Source organism: Myotis myotis, unplaced genomic scaffold (genome assembly GCF_014108235.1).
Source record: "Myotis myotis isolate mMyoMyo1 unplaced genomic scaffold, mMyoMyo1.p scaffold_m19_p_11, whole genome shotgun sequence".
NCBI classification, from domain to species: Eukaryota; Metazoa; Chordata; class Mammalia; order Chiroptera; family Vespertilionidae; genus Myotis; species Myotis myotis.
Window position 1 is genome coordinate 72,668,478 of NW_023416315.1, and position 15,841 is coordinate 72,684,318.

At 39.7% G+C, this 15,841-nt stretch overlaps 1 protein-coding gene across 23 annotated transcripts in view; it reads right to left on the reverse strand.

The window, feature by feature from the left end:
• The window catches only part of ST7 (suppression of tumorigenicity 7), a 314,766-nt gene that overhangs the window by 23,478 nt on the left and 275,447 nt on the right, over nucleotides 1-15,841 (reverse strand). The window contains exon 13 of one of the 23 annotated variants that reach the window (XR_004970974.1): nucleotides 9,085-9,171. The exons of the other annotated variants lie outside the window; for them this stretch is intronic. The gene's annotated coding sequence lies outside the window, so the exon portion shown is untranslated. The remainder of the gene's footprint in view (nucleotides 1-9,084; nucleotides 9,172-15,841) is intronic. 23 annotated transcript variants of the gene reach the window in all.

Genomic DNA, 15,841 nt, shown 5'->3' on the forward strand with positions numbered 1-15,841 from the left:
CAGTCATTTGGAATTCAATACTGAAAACAGAAAGCTTGATTTTCCTAAAGCCACCACTCATAAGCATTTCATCAAACCTGCAACCCCATTACTACATTTGAAGGCAACAACTAAAACATCCAGCAATCCAAAGTTTGCTAATAGGTAATTAGACTTGTACTAGTTTACCACAGTGAAGATCAGAGGCTTTAAGGCTCTGATACTGCAAACAAACAGATAAATATAGACAAACAACAAAAAGGAAAATTTAGAAGATGCAATAATTTGGCATGCTAGTATAATTTTTTACCAAAAAATGATGATGGAGAGATGTGCACCAGAATGAAAATATATAAAGTGGACACATGAAAGTTAAGAAACTATATAACTAAGCCAGCTGAGCTAGAGAGATTTAAGATTGACTAGCACTGCCCATTACTTTTTCTATACTGGTCTATCAAGGAGAAGGACCCAGTCCTGTGAAAAGCACCATCCATCACTGCTCAGATGCTGGAGGGAAGAGGGGTAGCAGCCAGAGCATAGGAAGACCCAAGGCAGGGGAGCAGTATACTAGTAGACTCCAAAGTACAATGTTCTTTTAGGTCCTTTCCCAAAGACTGGAGGGTTCCCAGCTTACACCTCTTCACTCCTATCTTCTACAAAGGAGGTGGTACAGGGCAAGAATGAATATTCTTCCTGGAGGCTCAAAAAACACTAATTGCCCATTTGTAGTTTTTTGTGTTTAGGACAGAAAGGGAAACAAATTTAGGATGCTATTTTATATTTGAAAATAGTAACTTCTTCCTGCTTCCTGACCTTCCATTTATTACTCATTAGCTCCCTTCCCCATTTGTTCCCAACACACATACACATACACAACTACCACCAACCACCATCACATGAACCTATGCATTGCCTTTAAAGTGGAGATTAACAAAAATTACAACTAAACCACAGAACAACCATCATTCAGAACCACCTAAATCTAGCTGAATGGAAGCCCTTCAAAGGGATTTAAAGAAGAAGCCACACTGAGACTGGTAGGAGGGGCAGAGATATGGAATGAGCTGGTGCTACAACCATTGTGTGGCAGATAAAAATTAGGAGGGATATCTTGGCTGTGGAGGGCCCCCTGAGGAGCAAGGGGTCCCAGGCCTACACCAGGCCTCCCAGCCCAGGGTTCAAGTGCCAGGAAGAGAAGGCCCCATAACTTCTGGCTGTAAAAACCAGCGGAGATCGAGGCTGAGGGAGATAAAGGGCTGCTGGAGTCCCAGGAAGTCCCTCTTAAAGGGCCTGTGCACAGATTACTCGAACTCTCTTCCTCAAAGCTCCAGCACCAGGGCAGCACCTTAAAATGAATCAGGGACATATGGGGAGAAACTGGATTGTCTGGCAACAGGGCAAGAGCTGGGTGGAGACAGTGCAGCTTTCTGCCAGAGAAAAGTGCAGGTAGAAGCCATTGTTCCTTTGCTAAGTTTCTCCCCACTATCCCCCAGAGCAAAGAGCTAACAGGCAGGTGCCATATCTGAGTCTCCATCAATCTGGCTCACAATATTCATCCCATCATGGTGAGTCCCTCAGACTGAGCCCCATGCAACTTGTGGGCCCATCCAAGCTGTTTTCAGAGGCGCTTCCATACAACTGGCCTTTATTGCCTCATGCTTCAGACTTCCCTAAAATCACACAAATAAGCAGCATCTGGCCTTTGTGTACACCATACCTCTTGCTAAGTGGCCCCAGACATGACTCTAGTAGCATCTGGCCTTGGTTTACAGCTTAGCCTCTCTTGGGCAGCTTTAAGTCCAGCACAAGTAGCCCCACCCTGTGACCAATAATCTGAGGCTAATCAAGCCTGAATACAATCAGATTGCAGGCAGAGTGGGTCTCTGGAGGCTTTGAGTTTGCCTTATTTCCTTCTGGGGCCACGTCTAGGAAAAGCAGACCACAGTGCACATCTTGGTCCTTCCCAAAGATACCCAGCCTCAGCACAGAGAGCTACAAGCTGTGGATTGCTGATAGCTCTAATCAGGGTACTCAGGGCCAGTCACAAACAGCATCTAACATTGTCCAGCACTAGAGATTGGTAGTATTAGCAGATCTACCTAACACACAGACATAAACCCAAAGAGGCAGCCAAAATGGGTTGACAAAAAAGAAAGAAAAGAAAGCCCCAAATGAAAGAACAAGAGAATTATCCAGAAGAAGAGCTAAATGAAATGGAGATAAGAAATTTGTCAGACATAGAGTTCAGAATAATAATGGCAAAGATGCTCAATAGCATTTGAAAAGATATAGTAACTATGAAGAATGACACAGCGCTAATATGGAATGCAGTTGAAGGAATACAGGCAGATAAGGAGAAGCTGAGGATCAGATCACTGAATTAGGCAGATAGGTTATAAAAAATCAGTCAATCAGAGAACCAAAAAAAAAAAAACAATTATAAAACAGGAGGGCAGCTTAAGGGAGCTGTGGGACTGCATAAAACATAACATTCACATCATAGGAATACTTGAGGAAAAGAAAGTGAGCAAGGGAGAGAGGATGTCTTTGAAGAAATAATAGCAGAAAAGTTCCCTAACCTGCTGAAGGAAAGAGTCACATAAGGTCAGGAGGCACAAAGAGTACCAAGAAAGAAGAACCCAGGCCCATGCTCAGACACATCAAATATTAAAATGCCAAAAATTAAAGAAAAGAGAGAATCTTAAAGGCAGCAAGAGAAAAACAATTTGTTACCTACAAAGGAGTACCCATAAGGCTGTCAGCTGATTTCTCATCAGAAACTTTACAAACCAGAAGGGAATGGCATGAAGTGGTCAAGGTAATGGAAAGCAAGGATCTGAAACCAAGATTACTATATCCAGCAAGGCTATCATTTAAAATAGATGGTGAAATAAAGAGCTTCCCAGACAAAAAAAAAAGACTAAACAAGTTTATCACCAAAGGCTAAAGGAGTTTATCATGGCCAAACCAGCATTGCAAGAAATGCTAAAAGAACTGCTACAATGAGAAGAAGAAATAGACAAACATAAAGAATTTAAATGGTAATAAATAAATATCAATAATTACCTTAAAAGTAAATGGATTAAATGCTCCAATCAAAAGATATAGGATGACTGAGTGGATACAAAAACATGACCCAACTATATGCTGTCTACAAAAGACCCACGTCAGAACAAAAGACTAAAACAGGATGAGAGGAAAGGGTTGGAAAAATTTTTCCGTGCAAATGGAAACAAAAAGATAAGCTGGAGAAGCAATAGTCATATCTGACAAAATAGACTTCACAATGAAGGCCATCACAAGAGACAATAAAGGTCACTACATAATACTAAAGGGATCGATCCAACAAGAGACTATAACCCTGTAAAACATATATGCACTCAATTTAGGAGCACCTAAGGAGAAAAAAAAATATATATATATATATATATATATAAACTTCTAGCCCTAACCGGTTTGGCTCAGTGGATAGAGCATCGGCCTATGGACTGAAAGGTCCCAGGTTCGATTCTGGTCAAGGGCATGTACCTTAATTGCAGGCACATCCCCAGTGGGAGATGTGCAAGAGGCAGCTGATAGATGTTTCTCTCTCATTGATGTTTCTAACTCTCTATCTCTCTCCCTTCCTCTCTATAAAAAAATCAATAAAATATATTTTTTAAAAAATTCTAAAGGATTTTAAGGGAGAGATCCACAGCAATACAGTCATAGCAGGGGACTTTAACACCCCGCTGACTTTGCTGGATAGATCTTTCAGACAAAAAGTTAATAAGGAAACAGATACTCTAAATGCCACACCAGATCAGATGGCTTTAATTGACATTTATAGAACATTTCACACCAAAGCGGCAGAATATACATTCTTCTCAAGTTCACATAGGTCATTCTCAAAGACAGACCACATGTTAGCACACAAAACAAATCTCTACAGGTTCAAGAAGACTGCAATTATATCAAGCATCTTCTCAGATCACAATGGAATGAAATTAGAAACTAACTACAGTAAAAATATTTAAAAACATTCAAACACAAGGAGGTTAAATAGCATGTTATTAAACAATGAATGGGTTACCGAGATCAGGAAATAAATAAAAAAACTTCCTGGAAACAAATGAAAATGAACACACAACAACCCCAAATCTCAGGGACACAGGAAAAGCAGTCTTGAGAGGGAAGTTCATAGCTTTACAGGCCTACCTCAAAAAACAAGAAAAATTAATAATAAACTATTTCATCCTACAACTTAAAGAATTAGAGAGAGAAGAATAACAAAAGCCTAGAGTAAGTAGAAGGAAAAAAAATAATAAAGATTACAGCAGAAATAAATGACACAGAGGCTAAAACAACAATACAAAAAAATCAATGAAACTAAGAGCTGATTCTTTGAAAAGTAAACAAGATTGATGAACCTTTAGCAAGACTCATCAAAAACCAAAAAGAGAAGACCTAAAATAAATAAAATCAGAAATGAAAGTGGTGAAGTAACAACTGAGACCACAGAAATACAAAGGATTCTAAGAAAATACTATGAACAATTATATGCCAACAAGCTGGACAATGTGGATGAAATGGACAAATTCCTAAGAAAATACAATCTTTCAAAACTGAATCAGGAAGAATCAGAAAACCTGAATAAGCCAATAACAACTGGTAACATAGAAGGATTAATAAAAAAAAAAAACTTCCAGCAAACAAAAGCTCTGGTCCAGATGGCTTCACAGAGTTGGTTTCTTGAACCTTCAAAGAACAACTAACACCTATCCTCCTCAAACTATTCCAAAAAACCCAAGAGGAAGGAACACTTCCAAGCTCTTTTTATGAAGCCAGCATTATCCTAATTCCAAAACCAGATAAGGACACTACAAAGAAAATTATAGGCCAATATCCCTTATGGACATAGTTGATAAAATCCTTATCAAAATATTAGCAAATCAGATTCCGCAATATAGTAAAAGGATCACACACCATGACCAAGCTGGATTTATTCCAGGTTTGTAAGGCAGGCACAATATTTGAAAATCAATACCTGTGATACATCACATAAACAAAGTGAAAGACAAAAATCACATGATCCTATCAATTAGACGACACAGAAAAGGCACTCAAAAAAATCTAACCCCATTTTTTATAAACACTCTCAGCAAAGTGGGAATAGAGGAATCATACCACAACATAATAAAGGCCATGTATGACAAAGCTACAGCCAACATCATACTCAATGGGCAAAAACTAAAACCATTTTCCCTAAGAACAGAAACAAGACAGGGATGTTCACTTTCGCCACTTTTATTTAACACTAGACATATCTTATAGCAACGTTTACAGGTACATCTCCTAGGACAAAGGAAATTAAAAAGAAAATAAACAAATGGGACTACATGAAAATAAAAAGCTTCTGAACAGCAAAGGAAACCATCAATAAAATGAAAAGGAAGCTCACTGTATGGGAGAACATGTTTGGCAATGATACATCCGATAAAGGTTAATATCCAAACTATATAAGGAACTCATACAACTTAATAAAAGAAAGATAAACAATTCAATTTAAAAATTTGCAAAGAACCTAAATAGACACTTCTCCAAAGTGGACACATTGATGGCCCAGAGACATATGCAAAAATGCTCTAAGTCACTGATCATCAGAGAAATGCAAATTAAAACGACAATGAGGTCTTACCTCACACTTGTCAAAATGGCTATCATCAACAAATCAACAAATGACAAGTATTGGCAAGGATGTTGAGAAAAGGGAACCCTAGTACACTGCTGGTGGGAATGCAGCTTGGTGCAGCCACTGTGGAAAACAGTATGGAATTTCCTCAAAAAATTAAATATGGAACTGCCATTTGACCCAGTGATCCCACTTCTAGGAATATATCCTAAGAAATCAGAAACACCAATCAGAAGGAATGAACGCACCCCTATGTTCATAGAAGCATAATTTACAATAGCTAAGGTCTGGAAACAGCCCAAGTGCCCATCAGCAGATGAGTGGATAAAAAAGCTGTGGTCCATGTACACCATGGAGTACTATGCAGTAATAAAAAAGAAGGATCTCTTACCCTTTGAGACAGCATGGAGGGACTTAGAGAGTATTATGCTAAGTGAAATAAGCCAGTCAGAAAAAGACAAGTATCACATGATCTCACTCATATGTGGAAACTAATGAACAAAATAAACTGATGAAGAAAACAGATCCAGTCCATAGAACAGACTATGGAATCTCAGAGGGAGGGCAGGGGTAGGTGGGTGGGTTGGAAGAGATCAACCAAAGAACTTGTATGCATAAACCCTGGACACAGACAATAGGCTGGTGAAGGCAGGTGGGCAGAGCGGGGCTGGGCTAGAAGGGGTCAATGGGGGGAAAAAGGGGACATATGTTATAATTTAAACAATAGAGATTTAATTAAAAACAACAACTATGTATGATGTCAGATGGGTAGGAGATTTATCACTGTGATCATTTAGTAAGTTATATAATTTCTAATCACTGGGGTGTGCATCTGAAACTAATATAATAGTATATGTCCACTATAATTGAAAAATAAAAAGTGACTAAAAAACAAAAATAAAATAAAATGGAGATTAATAGATGATGGAGGAATATAGAATTAAAATGGGACAAACACAGCAAGGAAGTGCTATAAGAGATGTTCAACAATTTTAACACCACAAACAATTGTCTGTGGATTTAACTATTGGTGGGAATTTATGAAAGAGGGTGAAGAATGGGAGAGCCCCCATATACAGAATGGAGATTACGATCCCCCTATCAGTGTTTCATTATCATCTCACTGTGGACTTAGGCACTTTGGGCCTGCTGGGTGCAGTGGCCTTGAGCTTCCTCTCTTGTTGGCACAGGTGGTGTCAGGGTGTACTGCTCAGCAGGAGTTGGAAGCAAGTCTGGCCTCTTGCTTCAGCAAATAAAACTTTCCTCATTTGGGGTCTGCTATGTGAAGAAGCCTCAAAGCAGGAAGAGTGAGGAAGTGAGAGAGCCTACCCACAGTGCAGCAGAAAGCAGGAACACACAGCCATCAGTTGGGGGATAGGAAGGAAAGAAGGCCTCCTTCCAGAGAAAGACCGCTTCCCAGGGCAGTTCATGAAAGGTGTTCACTATTTTGATGGGATTTCCTCAAGTATGAGTTCCAAAAGAATTTTTTGTTTATATACCTTTTTAAATTCTACAAGTTACTGCTTTCCTTCTCCATCTTGTTTTAAAACAGTACAGGCAAAAATCTTTCGGAAAAAAATAACAATTTTGAATTACCTAGCAATCCAACTAGCACCCTATTTATCATGAATACAAGCCATAATATAAATATAAAGGTGAGTTTTATGTTTAGAGATATTTGACTATCCTCTCGTGATTTTGTCACCATAATAGAAGTCATTAGACTATATGTTGCTACTACCCAGAATGATCTTAAAAGACCCCAAAGGCTATGAGTCATGAGAAAGATATATAATTTGTAAAATGCTACAAACTGTACTAATTGTTTCAGAGTACATTAGAGAAGACCAATTGGTTACTATTAATAATCATCCAGAGAACAAAGAAAAGAAAAATTTCTTACCTAATAACAGCCCTAGAGTAAGATTTTCATTTCTGAATTCTCTAATAATTTACAGCCACCTTGTCTACTAAATAGTCAATTTTTAAAAGAGGATGATGCTGAGTGAACCTTGAAACAAACTAAATATGAAAACCACTAGCTCACGTGTCCCACATATACAGAAATATCTTGAAGTCCCTGATAACCAAAAAATGGCTGAAAGAAAAGTGTGAGCTATTATTTTTTTTATTTCCATTATGAGGGAAAGCTTTCCAAGTAATTTCATTAAGCATTTATGAGAAAACTCTTCTCTTGGCCCAAGCAACCTTCAGGTACAGAGACACCTGAGAAGAACTGAGCCTGGTAGCCACCCATTTTTGTAGGCAGATGTTGAAACAAACTAGAAGGGGGTGGGGCTACAATAGATATCATAAGACAAGAATTCATTTAAAAGCATTGCTGGATTTACAATTTGGAAAATAGCAGTGCACGTGTGTGAGACGCATGGCTTACCCAGCCTGCAGGTTGAATGTGGTGCATATGGCTTCAAGGACATCATTCACAGCCCCAAATGCGGGCTGTGAGGTAATGTTCTGTTTATCCCCTAAGCTCCCTCTGAGCTTAGCATAGGTAAAATTTTCACATACTGCCTTGTATTATTTATCCACATGTCTTCCCCCTCAGCTTAATCATAAGATCCTCAAGAGCATGAATCTCACTTCCTAAGAAGTCTCTCAATGAGCATCCTTGGCCTGATCAGCTGACGAGAGCAACTTACCAAGGAAACGTAGCTGCCTTCTCATCACATCTACTTTATGGCAGAAATAGGTTATGCTATAAAGGAGATTTATATTCCTATACAGTTCCATACAACATGTTGGCTCTAACCAGATGATGAAGGCTAATAACAATGTGTAATGTTTTTGGTCAGGCTTAAAGTGGCTGGCAAGGTCAGTTCTCAACATGTGTAACATTTAAATTAGAAAGGCATGGAACATTTCATATCTTACTTGTCAAGTGAAAAATAAATGGAAAAGGGCAGATCCCTATCCACAAGTATGCAGAAATCAATTAGAATAACTGTATCTTGTAAATCAGAGAACTCTCTCGGCCTGTCTATAATAAGTAGAGGCCTGATGCACGAAATTCGTGCAAGAGTAGGCCTTCCTTTCCCCGGCTGCCGGCACCGGCTTCCCTCTGGCATCTGGGACCCAGGCTTCCCTCTGGCCGCTGGCAGGCACTGGGTACCCAGCTTCCCTTGCAGCTCCGGCTTCGTCTGGAAGGATGTCCGGTCTAATTAGCATATTACATTTTTATTATTATAGATTACTTGGCTTCTATTCGCTAAGTCTGCACTCCGTGCTATCTTGCCTGCCAACCTGTCTCTAACTTCCTTCCCAGATTCTCAAATCGGGCTACTAAACGTTTCGGAAGCAAGTTTTCAAAATCTATTTTTCAGAATCTAGCTTCTTATGCCCAATATAGGAACACAGAAAGAGGAGCTGAGTCGTGCCAAGTTATGGAGGTATTTGAGCAGAGGGTGGTTTACCTGTCAGAAAAGCCCCAGGAGAAATTTGGTCCATCAGAGTCCAGTCTAGATGAATGATCAGATCTTTTCTGTTAAGGTCTTAAAATTCTGTAATAATTTGAGTGAAAATGATCCCAAAGTTATTCTTCATATTCAGGGGAGGGGAATGTCTGGCCCGCAGGCCGTATAAGACCTGTGAATTCATTTGGTCTGGCCCTCCCAAGGCATTAAGGGGTGAGTTAACTAAATGTTTGACCAAATATAGCAGGCTAATTTTTTTAAGAGTCATTTATAATTTTATTGAGGTAGCCAAATAACTAAGCAACTCTTAATAGCAGGCTAATGTTTAAGTTGATAATTTTGTATGGCCCTCAAATAATGTTATAAATATCCAAATGGCCCTTGGCAGAAAAAAAGGTTCCCACCCCTGATATAGATATTAATGCCAAGGAGTTAATTTATAGCCAATTATTGAATTTTCATACCAACAAGAGCAGAAGCCATATTAAAGTCATTAGCAAAAAATATGGGAATAAACAAAATGGGAAAGAACAGGTTAATTAAATTACAGCATAATTAGATGATGGCTATCAAGTTGTTCCCCAAAAGCAGTTAATAGAATATTTTTATGTGTGTATGCGTGTGTGTTTATGAGGTGTGGTTTTTTAAACTTATGTTTTAAAAATTAAAAAAATATTACATAGGTCCTCCTTTTCCCCTCATTAACCTCTTCCAGCCCGCTCCCGTCTCCCCCCACCCCTCCCCTCCCCGGCCCTCACCACCCAATTGTCTGTGTCCATGGGTTATGCCTAAATGCATACAAGTTCATTGGTTGATCGCTTCGCACCCACCCTCCCCTGCCTTCCCTCTGAGGTTCAATAGTCTGTTCATGCTTCTATGTCTCTGGTCTATTAGATCATCAGTTTATTTGGTTTGTTAGATTCCACATATGAGTGAGATCAAATGATACTTATCTTTCTCTGACTGGCTTATTTTGATCAGCATAATATTCTCCAGGTTCATGCATACTGCTGCAAATGGTAAGAGTTCTTTTTTATTTATTTATTTATTTTTATTGTGGTGTAGTATTCCATTGTGTAAATGTACCATAATTTTTTTATCCCCTCATCTGCTGAGGGGCACTTAGGCTGTTTCCAAATCTTAAGATATTGTAAATTGCACTCCTATGAACACAGGGGTGCATACATTCTTTCTGATTGGTGTTTCAGATTTCTTAGGATATATTCCTAGAATGGGATCACTGGGTAAAATGGCAGTTCTATTTTTAATTTTTTGAGGAAACTCCATAATGTTTTCCATAGTAGCTGCACAAGGCTGCATTCCCACCGGCAGTGCACTAGGGTTCCCTTTCTCCACAACCTCACTGACACTTGTTGTTTGTTGACTTGTTGATGATACCCATTCTGACAGGTGTGAGGTGGTATCTCATTGTCCTTGTGATTTGCATCTCTTGGATGATTAGTGACTGAGCATTTTCTCTTGGCTTTCTGTATGTCCACTTTGGAGAAGTTTCTATTTAGGTCCTTTGCCCATTTTTAAATTGGACTGTTTGTCTTCCTTTTATTAAGTTGTATGAGTTGCTTATATATTTTGGAGATTAAGCCCTTATCGGATTTGTCATTGGCAAATATGTTTTTCCGTGCAGTGGGCTCTCGTTATTTTGTTGATTGTTTCATTTGCAGTGCAGAAGCTTTTTATTTAATGTAGTCCCATTAGTTTATTTTCTCCTTAGTTTCCATTATCCTAGGAGATGTATTGGTAAACATATTACTACAAGAGATGTCTGAGATTTTGGTGCCTATGGTTTCTTCTAGGACTTTTATGGTTTCATGTTATACATTTAAGGCTTTTATCCATTTTGAGTTTATTCTTGTGTATGGTGTAAGTTGGTGGTCTAGCTTCATTGTTTTGCATGTTCCTGTCCAATTTTCCCCAACACCATTTATTGAAGAGACTGTCTTGACCCCATTTTATGTTCTTGCCTCCTTTGTCAAATATTAATTGAGCATAGTGGCTTGGGTCGATTTCTGGGTTCTCTGCTCTGTTCCATTGATCTATATGCCTGTTCTTGTGCCAGTACCAGGATGTTTTGATTACAGTGGCTTTGTAGTGTAACTTGATATCTGGTATTATGATTCCTCCAACTTTGTTCTTCTTTCTCAAGATTGCTGCGGCTATTTGGGGTCTTTTTGGTTCCATGTAAATTTTTGGAGTGTTTGTTCTAGATCTGTGAAATATGCCCTTGGTATTTTAGTAGGAATTGCACTGAATTTATAGATTGCTTTGGGTAATATGGACATTTTAATGAGGTTGATTTTACCAATCCATGTACATGGTATAGTCTTCCACTTGTTTATATTTTCCTCTATCTCTTTTTTCAACATCCTGTAGTTTTCAGAGTACAGGTCTTTTACCTCCTTGGTTAAGTTTATTCCTAAGTATCTTAATTTTTTTTTGTTGTTGCAATGGTAAATGGGACTGTGTGTTTTGTTTTGTTTTTAATTTCTCTTTCTGAGAGTTCACTGTTGGTACATAAAAATGCTATAGATTTTGGGGTGTTAATTTCATACTCTGCTTCGTTTCCGAATTCATTTATTAAAAAAAAAAAAAAAAGAAGAAGGAATTCTTTCTTACCATTTGCAACAGCATGGATGGAACTAGTAGTTTTTTGATGGATTCTTTAGGGTTTTCTATGTACAGTTTCATGTTATCTGCAAATAATGAAAGTTTTACTTCTTCCTTTCCAATTGGGATGCCTTTTATTTCTTCTTCTTGGTAGAAGAATATTTTTAGCATAATGTTTTCATGATATATTACTAAATAAATAAAGTGTACATAGAGAATATGATGTTTGTAATAAAAATGTATTTGTAGGCACTAAAAACATTGCAAGGTAATAGACTGAATACTAACAGTGGCTAAATATCTGATTTTATGGGAGATTAACTTCTTTTGCACTTTTCCTATGCTTCCCAAGTTTTCTGTAATAAGCATTTCTTTCTCTCTCTCTCTCTCTCTCTCTATATATATATATATATACTAGTGGCCTGGTGCATGAAATTCATGCAGGGAGGGGGCCGGTGTCCCTCAGCCCAGCCTGCACCCTCTCCAATCTGGGACCCCTCGAAGGATGTCCTACTGCTGGTTTACAGGGATCGGGCCTAAACCCGATCAGACATCCCTCTCGCAATCCGGGACTGCTGGCTCCTAACCGCTCACCTGCCTGCCTGCCTGATTGCCCCTAACAACTCTGCCTGCTGGCTTGCTCACCCCCAGCTGCCCCCCGTGCTGTGTGCTCACCCCTAACTGCTCCCCCCCTGCTGGCCTGCTTGCCCCCTCCTCCCCTCCCCACTGGCCTGCTCGCCCCCAACTGCCTCCCTGCTCACTCCAAACTGTCCCCCCCCACAGTCCTGATCACCCCAACTGACCCCCACTGATAGCCTGCTTGCCCCTAACTGGCCCCCCTGCTGGTCTGCTCACCCCCAACTGCCCCCCCCCCAATGGCCTGATCACCCACAACTGCCCTCCCCTCTTGGCCTCTAACCGCCTCTACCTTGGCTCTGCCACCATGGCTTTGTCCAGAAGAACGTCCATAAGGTCTCCTGGAAGGTCTCCCAGTCTAATTAGCATATTGACCTTTTATTAGTATAGAGGCCTGGTGCACGGGTGGGGACCAGTTGGTTTGCCCTGAAGGGTGTCCTGGATCAGGGTGGGGGTTTCCTTGGGGCATGAAGCGGCCTGGGTGAGGGGCCTGTGGTGGTTTGCAGGCCAGCCACACCCCCATGGGGTGACGGTCCCCGCTGGGGGGGCATGGCAAGCCTGGGTGAGGGGATGATGGCTGTTTGCAGGCTGGCCAGGCCCCCCAGCGGGGACTCTTACTCCATGGGGGTGTGGCTAGCCTGGGTAAGGGGCTGAGGGCCGTTTTCAGGCTTGCCAGAGCCCCTTCAGGGTGGGGGGTCCCGTTGGGGTGCCTGGCCAGACTGGGTGAGGGCTGAGGGCAGTTTTCAGGCTTGCCACGCCCCCCAGTGACCCAGGCTCCCAGTCTCTCCTTCAGTGGCAGCCAGGGCGGGTGGGAAGCTTGGCTTCCTCCGTTTCTGGGGGCAACCCAAGCCTCCAGTACCGTGGCTGCTGCCATCTTTGTTGGGTTAATTTGTATACTCGCTCTGATTGGCTGGTGGGTATAGTGGAGGGATGGTTAATTTGCATGTTTCTCTTTTATTAGTGTGAATATATATATGCATGTGTGTGTATGTATATATGTAATACAAACCTATTTCATAAACTTGCATCAAACACCAAGGAAGTGAAAGACCTGTACTCAGAAAACTATAGGACATTGAAGAAAGAAACTGAGAAAGATACAAATAAGTGGAAGCATATATTCTGTTCATGGGTTAGAAGAATTAACATAATTAAAATGTCCATACTACCCAAAGCAATCTATACATTCAATGTAATTCTTATTAAAATACCAACTGCATATTTACCAGATCTAGAAATATTCCAAAAATTTATATGAAACCAAAAAAGACTACGAATAGCCTCAGCAATCTTAAAAAAGAAGAACAAAGTTGGAGATATCACTACACCAGACATCAAACTATACTACAGCCATTTTAATAAAAGCAGTCTGATACTGGCATAAAAGCAGGCATATAGATCAATGGAATAGAACAATGAGCCCAGAAATCAACCTATGCTATATGGTCGATTAATATTTGACAAAGGAGGTAATAGGCTAAAGATGGTCTCTTCAATAAATGGTGTTGGGAAAATTGGACAGGTATATGCATAAAAATGAAACGAGACCACCAACTTACACCATATACAAGAATAAACTCAAAATGGATAAAAGAATTAAATTTAAGTAACAAAACCATAAAAATCCTAGAAGAAAATGTAGGCAGTAAATCTCAGCCCTCGTAGCAATACTTTTGCTGATATATCTCCTGGGACAAGGGAAATAAAGGAAAAATAAACAAATGGAACTCTATCAAACTAAAAGTTTTGTACAGCAAAAGATACCAGTATCAAAATAAAAAGGAAGCCCAGTGTATGGGAGATCATATTTGCCAGTGTTACATCTGATAAGGGGTTAATTTCCAAAATATATAAAGAACTTATATAACTCAACACCAGGAAGACAAACTGCAGGGAGCGGCTATAGGGTTAAGCCTCAGACTGACCTGTTGGCAAAGCCACAAACAAGTCCCAGCTTAGAGGGCACAGCCCTCTTAGCATAATTAAGCTTGACCTTATGATGCTCTCTAGATCCTATCTGGGTAGCTAATGGGTTGTGGGAGATGCAGCAAGTGCTGCCAAAACAAGTGAAACTCACAAGAACATTGTAACTATGGTGACCACTACCTTGTTTACCTCTGGCTATAAAATAAAGGCTCAGCTTGCCTCTGGATCTCTCTCTGTGGCCTCAGCCAGACACAGGAGATCCACCTAGACCAGTGATGGCGAACCTTTTGAGCTCAGTGTGTCAGCATTTTGAAAAACCCTAACTTAACTCTGGTGTCACATATAGAAGTTTTTTGATATTTGCAAACATAGTAAAACAAAGACTTATATTTTTGATATGTTTTTTATATATTTAAATGCCATTTAACAAAGAAAAATCAACCAAAAAAATGAGTTCGCGTGTCACCTCTGACACGCGTGTCATAGGTTCGCCATCACTGATCTAGACCCAGCTTATTCTCTTTGTCTTTTCTTTAATCCTTTGCCAAGCCCCCTCAGGCTCACTGAACCCTTGGCTGTGCTGGCTCTGCACAACAAACAATCCAATAAAAAAAATGGGCAAAGGACCTGAATAGATACTTCTCAAAAAAGGACATGCAGATGGCCAACAGACATGTGAAAAAATGCTCAATGTCACTGATCATCAGAGAGATGCAAATTTAAATTAAAATGGGATATCTCTTCACACCTGCCAGAATGTCTACCATCAATAAATCAACAAATAAGTGCTGGCCAGGATATGGAGAAAGGGAACCATATTGCACTGTTGGTGAGAATGCAGACTGGTACAACCACTATGGAAAACAGTGTGGAATTGCTCAAAAAAATTAAAAATGGAACTCCTGTTTGATTCAGCAGTCCCACTTCTGGGAATATATCCTAAGAATCCCGCAACACCAATTTGAAAAAATATACACACCCCTATGTTCATAGCAGCGTTATTTACAATAGACAAGTAAATAAGTGCCCATCAGTAGAAGAATGAATAAAAAAGCTGTGGTACATTTACACAATGGAAGAAAATGATACCTTTTGTGACAGTATGGATGGACCTGGAGATTATTATGCTAAGTGAAATAAGCCAGTCAGAGAAAGACAAATACTGTGTGCTCTCACTTATATGTGGAATCTAATGGACAAAATAAACTAATTAATAAAACAGAGACATAGATACATAGAATAGACTGACAGCTGTCAGAGGGGAGGCAGGAAAGGGGAACTGGATGAAACAAGGTGAAGGGATTAGCCAAACAACATGTATACGCAAACCATACACGTAGACAACTGTGTGGTGATGATTAGAGGGAACCGGGGGTGGGGTGGAAGTGGGCAAAGTGAGGAAAAATGTGGACATTTGTAATAATGTCAACAATAAAAATAAAGGAAAAATAAGAAATATTCATTTATAATTTTTAGTATTTTTCTGTTGACAAAGTAATGCAATAATTATTAAAAGCTTAGAAAACATAGGCAAGTTGAAGAAAGAAAAAGAATTTACATGCAAAAACAC